Consider the following 7,374-nt stretch of genomic DNA (forward strand, 5'->3'; position numbering starts at 1 on the left):
ACGCCTAAATTTCTATTTAGTTTCACGCGCAATGTTTCGTGTTTCGACGTTGGAGCTAGTTTTCTTCTTCCTAACGTCTACCCCTGACTGTTCTGTTCCTTGCTTCCGAACTTGATAACCGCATGCAGTCATTGTGACATACGTGGTAGGAACTAGTCACGTAGAAACACCCTCTGGGTCACAGTGTATTTTTATGTAGATATGTTTTGGTCTGATGTCCGTGTCATCTTCAGATACGAAACTGGAGCTGCGAAATGGGTGTTTCAGAAGAAAGCAGACGAGTGTAAATTAACAGCAGTGTTGTTTTCATGAAAAACTCAGATCCTCAATTATGATAAAGGATTACAACGTACGTGAACAGTGGTTGAATGTAACGTGTTAGAGATACAAACCTTACGACCCATGTCCGCAGCTCGGGGTCTCGCGGTTGCGTTCTTGCTTCCCGAGCACGACTCCCTGCGGGGTCAGGAATTTTCACATGCCTGGAGATGACTGTTAGTGTTGTCCTCATCATTTCATCATCATCATTTGAACTGGCGAGATTGGACTGGGCAAAGATTGGCAATTTGTACGAGCGCTGATAACTGCGCAGTTGAGCGCCCAACAAACCAACCAACAACCACCACCACCACCACCACCACCACCACCTTACAACCCACAGCTCTGTCATAACCAAAAGTGTGCTCTCCTTCTCTCATTCCTTTCACCCTCCATATTCAACTCGACCTCCGGAAAACTACGTACCATGTATTGAAATAATGCTTTGGCTTTGCCTTTTGCTAGACTGCCGCAGGTTACCATAAAATCGGAAACATGACTCATACATGTATTCGCATAAATCCAACTGACGCTGGGGTTTTAAACCTGTGAAGCGCACATTGGAAACAATTTGACTGGCAACAACAAAGTTGTTTCGGTCGACGTTAATAAGTCACGATAAAATCTAGCGAAAAATGTTCGCATTTAAAGGAACCAGCTTCATTTCTCAGAGCGGTTCAAACTATTTGGGCAACTCCACAGATGTGCAAAATTTAGGGACTATAGTAGCTTCCGCATTGTGTGTCACTACGGAGTAACTGAGCTCGATAATACTTTGACCGTAAATATAAATAACAGCTAGAATGTAGTACAGAAGGAAACTCAAAGAAATGCGAAATGAGACAAAAAAGAAATGATACTTGTGTTTAAAGAGACCGGTTACCCTGAAGTCGCTGCGATTCACGATAGTCCTCTGGACATCACAAAAGGCGGAGAATCGTTGTTAATACGGTGTGCAATCAACATAGATAGCAATGCATGCTCAGCAACGTGCTCCAGTGTCGACCATAGGGTTGATAAGGAGTTTTTATGATAAAGCATTACATGCCTCCATCAGCACGGTTAACGGACGCTGGGTAGTCGTTGGTGCATTTGGACTTTTTGCAATACGTCTTCCCAACACGTCCCAGACGTGCTCGATGGCATTTAAGTCGGGGGATCGGCCAAGGCAGTCCATTCGCCGAATAAGTTTTCGTTCCAGGTGAGCTACACCTGTCCTCCTTGATGCGATCGGATATTGTCATCCTATATAAATGAATGCAGGGCCGAATGTGCACCTGAAAAGCACATGGGAAGGTGTACTGTGTCACAATGACGTTGACCGTCGAATGTACAGTGTTAAAAGATTAGATCAGTAGCTTTCGCCTACCCATAGCAAAACACCTCGACTTCCAAAACTATTAGACAGTGTTCTGGATGTAATACGTGTTACCATCTCTCGACATGAGTGTACGTCCAGCATTGTGGAACATGATGGTTTTGGTGAACTAGGTGTTAGGGTTAGAGGACAGATAATGTTGCATGGGCGTACTGATCTCCAAATCTTCGAACACCGTATACTCAACGGCCAATGTTATTGTGACACTGTTCTCCATACCCATGTGAGTCGTTGCAAGAGACCATTCACTCCTGACTTCATTTTTATGGATGGCAATAGCGCATTGAGCTGCACAATCGTAGAAGCTCTTAAAACGGGAGAATATTCGGCGAATGGACTGGCCTGCCCGTTTTTCCGTGTTAAATCCCGTCAAGGATGTCCGGGATGTGTCGAAGAGCAGTAATAAAACACGTCTACATGCACCAGCGACGGTCCAACGGTTGTCAGCCGCACAGGTGGAGGAATGGAACGCCCCACAACAACAACAACAACAACGCGTAACCAACGTTATGGCCACCATTGAAGCACATGACAGTGCATCCATTGTCGGCCGTTTTGATCATACACGCCCTATTAAGAACTGTCGCGTCTTCTGTAATGTCCAGGGGTCCTCCACAAATCGCAATGAATATAGTACGCTTATTGTCTTTGAATAAAATTATCATTTCTGTTCGTCTCATTGCTTGTTTCTTTGAGCTACCGCCTGTAGTGTACTGTAGCATTTCTATGTACGGTCCAAGTTTCATCGAGCTACGTTACTGGTCACTGACATATTACACGAAAGTTAATTTCGTCCGTAAGTTTTGCGGAAGCCAGTGTAAAATTTACAATGTAAAGCCCTTACTTCATGTGAGCATAGTAAAATGAAACAAAAGAATACAACCACAATAACTAGGAAGACGAGTGGAAGCCAGGGAGCTGTTTGCTTCCGACGGCGGACCTATCGCTTGTCATCAGATTCCTTAGAAATTACGAGCAATTTGCGATCGATCGCTGTGATTTCCCCGCGCACGTGATATCTACGGACAGATTGCGCGGCATTGCAGTGGACTACTGCAACCCGCCTCTCGTGTTAGGGGCGCTTTAAACGGTAGCGCACTGAAGGGTGAGTCAGTTACAGGCAGCACAGCGGCTGGGATGGCGCAGTGGGTCTCTGCGGCGCTTTTGTGCTGCCGTCTACTGGCTGGCAGCTTCCGACAGGCGAGATGCGTCCCAGTCAGTCCGGCGCGCCCATTCAGTAAGAGGCTGCGCCGCAGTGCACAGGGGTGTTCGCCGGGCCGGCAGATACGCGCGCCTCCGTGGCATACTTCACTGGATGCCTCCACCGCTGTCACTGGAATCAGGATCCGGACGCACAGTGGTAAAAACTATGCAGGCCCTACACATAACCCGCTCCATATTGGCACCTCCCTGTGTTTTCAAGGGTGTAAAAGCGCAGTCACAATGTGTGTCCATCGTAATCGTATTCGTTAAAGTATGAAGCAATTAAATGGTACTTGGGTGTTGGGGCTGACAAGTTCTGGCATAAGGTTCGAAAGATTTTCCTGACCTGCGCTTCAGAAACAAGATTAAGCCGATGAGGCAGCGGGAAACAGTCATTTGCTCAGAAAATTAAGAGTACTCTTGCATTAACTGGGAAGCACCCGCCATTGATAAAACTTGTACGGCCAACCAATAGGTTGATCTCCTCTCCTCACTATGAGCAACCAAGTGTACCCTTGAAACTCCTGCCTGTTTAAAGTTCGTGTTGGGCCAGGCCAGGATTCTGGAACCGGAACTTATACAGTTTGCAGGCAGTTGATGGAGCGACAGGGCTAAACGCGCACGAGTCAGGACACGCCCTCACAACTTTACTTGGCGCCAGTACATCATCTCCTACTACCCAATTTCACAAAAGTTCTCCAGCGAAACTTTGATTACTACCACTCCTGAAGAAAGGGTGTTGCGAATAAATAGGTACGAACGGGGCTCGCGAGTTCTGCTTGGAAAGCTCAGCCGCTAGAGCGCTTGCCCGCGAAGAACAAGGCTCGAGGTTTGCGTCCCCGTCCGACCCACCACACACACACACATACACACACACACACATACACACACACACACACACACACACACACACACACACACACACACACACACACACACCTTCAATCCGCTGTAGAATGAACCTTCATTACGGAGACTGCCTTTTTTAGCTACTAAAGCACCAAAGATTGATACACCTACGAAAATGTCATGTTCCATCAACAGGAATCGAGCCATACACGTACTGAAGTTCCCGATGTCCATCCTAAAGATTGCCTCAGAGGCATGTGGAAATGTGAAGGATATGGGAATCCAGCAGTGACACCACCACTACTACTACTACTACTAGTAGTAGTAGTACTGGGATATATCCTGTATATTTCCCAGTAAGCCTGAGTCAACATCGTGTAAACTACGACGTTAATATTAACGGCATTTGTTGCTGTTAAAATTCTTAAATCACTTGCATTACATACACGCTTAAGTTTCTTGCAAGAGTGCTTTTCAAATAATGTATTTCAGTTTTGTGATGATTTTTTTTTCTTCTGTATAAAAGTGATAAACTAAACATTAATCTCAACAAATCACAACATTTAAACGTCTTGTATACGAGGGGCATTCAATAAGAAATAACACTTTTTTCTGAAAGCAGGTTGGTTTTATTCAGGTTACAGTACGCATATTATTCCCACAAATCATATTTCTCAGCGTAATGGCCGTTCAAGACTACGGCCAAACGCGTTCCCTCTGAGGGACTGCGTGTCCGCATGGTACTGGTCTACTGGTTCACTGTTAAGCAACGTGGAAATCTGATAGTTTCGTGCGACCTTGTTCCGATGATGACGCCTCGCCCGACGCCTCACCGTGCTTTTGTTCACTACCACGCATCCGTAGACTTCCCCTAGCACCTATGGGTATTTGCGATGCTCTGGTTTTTCGCCAAAATAAACTGGCAGCTGTCGGCCTGTAACGCACCTCCGTTACAGACGCCATTTGCAAGGCTACGTATGAGATGTCACCTATCAGAACTCCACGAAACTAAAGGGCTGAAGGGAGAATATTCTATGATGTCCTACAACGTATTTCACACTTTTTGTCAATCTAAATTGACTGAAAAAAGTTTTGCATTACTTACTGAACGCCCACTGGTAATTTATTGTTACATTATGGAAATGAGTCACATGTGGTATTTTAAAAGTGAAGGTGACGGCCAGTTAAGTTTGGGAGAGGGTGCGATTAGAGCCAGTAACGGACAGTGACTCCTGTCCCCACTGTCCACACTTACAATAGAACCCTCTATTCGCGCCTGCTTCTTAACAGGTCTAACGAGGCTGAGTGGACTTCATTCCGATGTTCTCACTACAGGAAACTCTGATGTCGTCAGCGGGAATCAAGACCGCGCTCTCGGCGTCAGTAGCTACCAAACGAAGGAAAGGAGGCAATGTTGATTCAATAACCACAGCGGAAAAGTCTTGTAACTAGCGAAGTATGTTTGTTTCTCGATACAAGGGTGCAAACTGGAAATTCTTTGAATAATTAACGAAAAAGACGAATGGTGTTTCTGGACTTAGGAACACGCCATAAATTTTTTACCATCGAAATTAAATTTTAGTCGCAGTCTGTGCGCTTGTGTGGTAGATAGTTTTTTCAGTTACTGATGGTCCCAGAACACGAAGGATCATTTACGGGTGTAATATTTCAACTCCCAACTTCTTACAGAATGCACCTCGTCGTATCACCGCGCAGGGTGATATCATTGAAGGACAATGGAATAAAATACACCAGTGCTCAGTGGTCGTACTCTATCATTAAATAGTTACCCCTAAGTTCCCCACAAGTTAGTTAAGTAGGATTACTTAACTGGAGTACGCAGTTCAGGTTACACTCAATTTAAAGTTCTACGTTTATGTCCTGTACAGTACAGACAGCAGCTTAGCACTCCGCATAGTCCTCAGGTCTCGTTGTTTCCTGTTCATGTCGTAGTTACTGCAAGGTGGACAGTTTCACTATTGAGCAATCTCAAAAATTATCGTGCTGCTCGTTACGGTGGGAGACGGGAAGAAAAGCGAAAGCTGCACAGGGCGGCGCTTGGTTCTCGTGCCTGCCGTCGCGGTTGGAAATTGTGCAAAGAAATGATTACGTAACGTTTTACCTGTCTCGGATCCTGCTTAGTTTTCGGGATTGCGAAGTCCATCCTCCTGTCAACCGCACGAGCTGAGTAACACCAGATGAGTGAACTACCATAAACATGTAATGCATATACGTATAGCCAACACGTTTGAGCACCGTAGGCTCACAGAAAAGCCTCGTTGGTAAGTTACATGAAATGATGTTGCTTCATCCGTAATAGAAATGTAGAACTCTGCGAATGTTTCTGGAATATGTAGGTAAAGTAATACTAGTATAGTCACTAATCATCAATGACTTTTTCGCTATTCTCAGAAGAAGTAAAATAATCCATAATTAGTGACTTAATAATTGTTCTGTTTATAATACAAGTTCTCACCAGCTGACTCCTTTAAAAGCTTACAAATTTTGTTGCTATAAATAGATACTGAAATGCCATCCACTCGCTATGACACGCATTGGTAGCGCCTTTTGTTGTTTATCGGTATTGTTCTGTTATAATATTCCACCGGGTTCCATTTATTCGTATAAGGCGCTTTACGAAATAAACTCTACGTTGTGCAGTTTTATATTCGTTAATGTCGAACCAGCAGACGACACAGTTCATATCAATCAATCGGCTTTCGTTGGTACACAGGCTGCCATCACTCACTGTCCTCAATGCAGCAGGCAGTACCTAAAGTGTTAACTGCATAGGTAACAAGAAGAGTTTCAAGTCACATGCCACAAGCTCTGAAACACAGTCGCGTGTATCCTGAATATCCTTACGTGAAATAGTCACACTGTATATTTGAAAACGGTTGACTACGTTTGTGTGGCTTTAACTAATTCTTGATCTTTCGCATTGGATGAGTAAGTTCAGAATATTTTACGACTCAGTGCCCCCAACAAAGTCCGTAAACATTGACACCGTCGTGTCAATCAACATGTTTCTACACAAGAGACACAGTTCAATTTGGCAGTGCCACTGAAAGCACTCCGTCTTCAGGCCACAAGTCGTCCATCGGGACCATCGGACCACCGTGTCATCCTTAGGTGAGGATGCGCATAGGAGGGCCGTGTGGTCAGCACACCGCTCTCCCGGTCGTTATGATGGTTTTCTTTGACCAGAGCCGCTACTATTCGGTCGAGTAGCTCCTCAATTGGCATCACGAGGCTGAGTGCACCCCGAAAAATGGCAACAGCACATGGCGACTGGATGGTGACCCATCCAAGTGCCGGCCATGCCCTACAGCGCTTAACTTCGGTGATCTGACGGGAACCGGTGTATCCACTGCGGCAAGGCCGTTGCCTAGTGCTACTGAAACTTCTCAGTGATGGTCACAAACATCTCGATGACGATAAATGATCGCGTGTACATAAACATATCAGGTGACAGCACATTACACTAACTAGCGGGTAAAGTCCGCTTTTATAGAAAACAAACTTCAGTCGCATTTTTCACAACATTCAAACTACATTGACTTCCTGAAGCATTATGACGTTTCGCGTAACGCGATTTACGTAGTAGTGGTAAGCGTCGGAAGCTG

At 45.2% G+C, this 7,374-nt stretch overlaps 1 pseudogene; it reads right to left on the reverse strand.

Annotated features, from left to right (window-relative positions):
- Positions 1 to 7,020: 7,020 nt before the first annotated feature.
- Positions 7,021 to 7,137, reverse strand: LOC124709188 (annotated as a pseudogene).
- Between the last annotated feature and the right edge of the window lie 237 nt (positions 7,138 to 7,374).

The sequence above is a fragment of the Schistocerca piceifrons genome, chromosome 7, assembly GCF_021461385.2.
Source record: "Schistocerca piceifrons isolate TAMUIC-IGC-003096 chromosome 7, iqSchPice1.1, whole genome shotgun sequence".
In the NCBI taxonomy this organism is placed as follows: Eukaryota; Metazoa; Arthropoda; class Insecta; order Orthoptera; family Acrididae; genus Schistocerca; species Schistocerca piceifrons.